The sequence below is a fragment of the Heloderma suspectum genome, chromosome 5 (genome assembly GCF_057233095.1).
Source record: "Heloderma suspectum isolate Gila_16-S chromosome 5, 16-S_ref, whole genome shotgun sequence".
NCBI classification, from domain to species: Eukaryota; Metazoa; Chordata; class Lepidosauria; order Squamata; family Helodermatidae; genus Heloderma; species Heloderma suspectum.
The window spans coordinates 176,168,861-176,169,359 of record NC_139462.1 but is presented as its reverse complement, the minus strand read 5'-3'; positions in this window follow the sequence as shown (position 1 = coordinate 176,169,359).

The following is a 499-nucleotide window of genomic DNA, read 5'->3' as shown; positions in this document are numbered from 1 at the left end:
ATGTGGTGTAGCAATCAGAATGTCAGATTAGAACTGGGGTTCAAATCTCCCACATAGCTGTGAAGCTCACTAGGTGATGGCCAATTACTCACCTCTCAGTCTAACCTACCTCACAGGGGTGTTGTGATGATAAAGGAGGTAAGAACTGTGTTTGATGCCCTGACCTCCCTTGAGGAAGGGCAGAATAAAAATGAAATCCCATACAAATCCAGAAATGAATTCTTCTCATGGCCTGCTTTGCTTCTTTGTTTCTTTGATCAGTTAAATGCAATTAAAAACATCCTTAACTTCTAGGACAAAACACACTTTTTACAATAGACCCTTGTTTAGGAAGGAAATTCTGAATGACCATCATGAGCTGTGCATCTTGATTGGTTTTCAGCTTCAAGATTCTTCTCCCACCTTCTATTGCTCAGAAGATTTTGATTTGATAGGGTTAGAACAATGAGGGCATTAGGACCAAGAAAAAGTATCTTTCTCTCTCTCTCTCTCTCTCTCT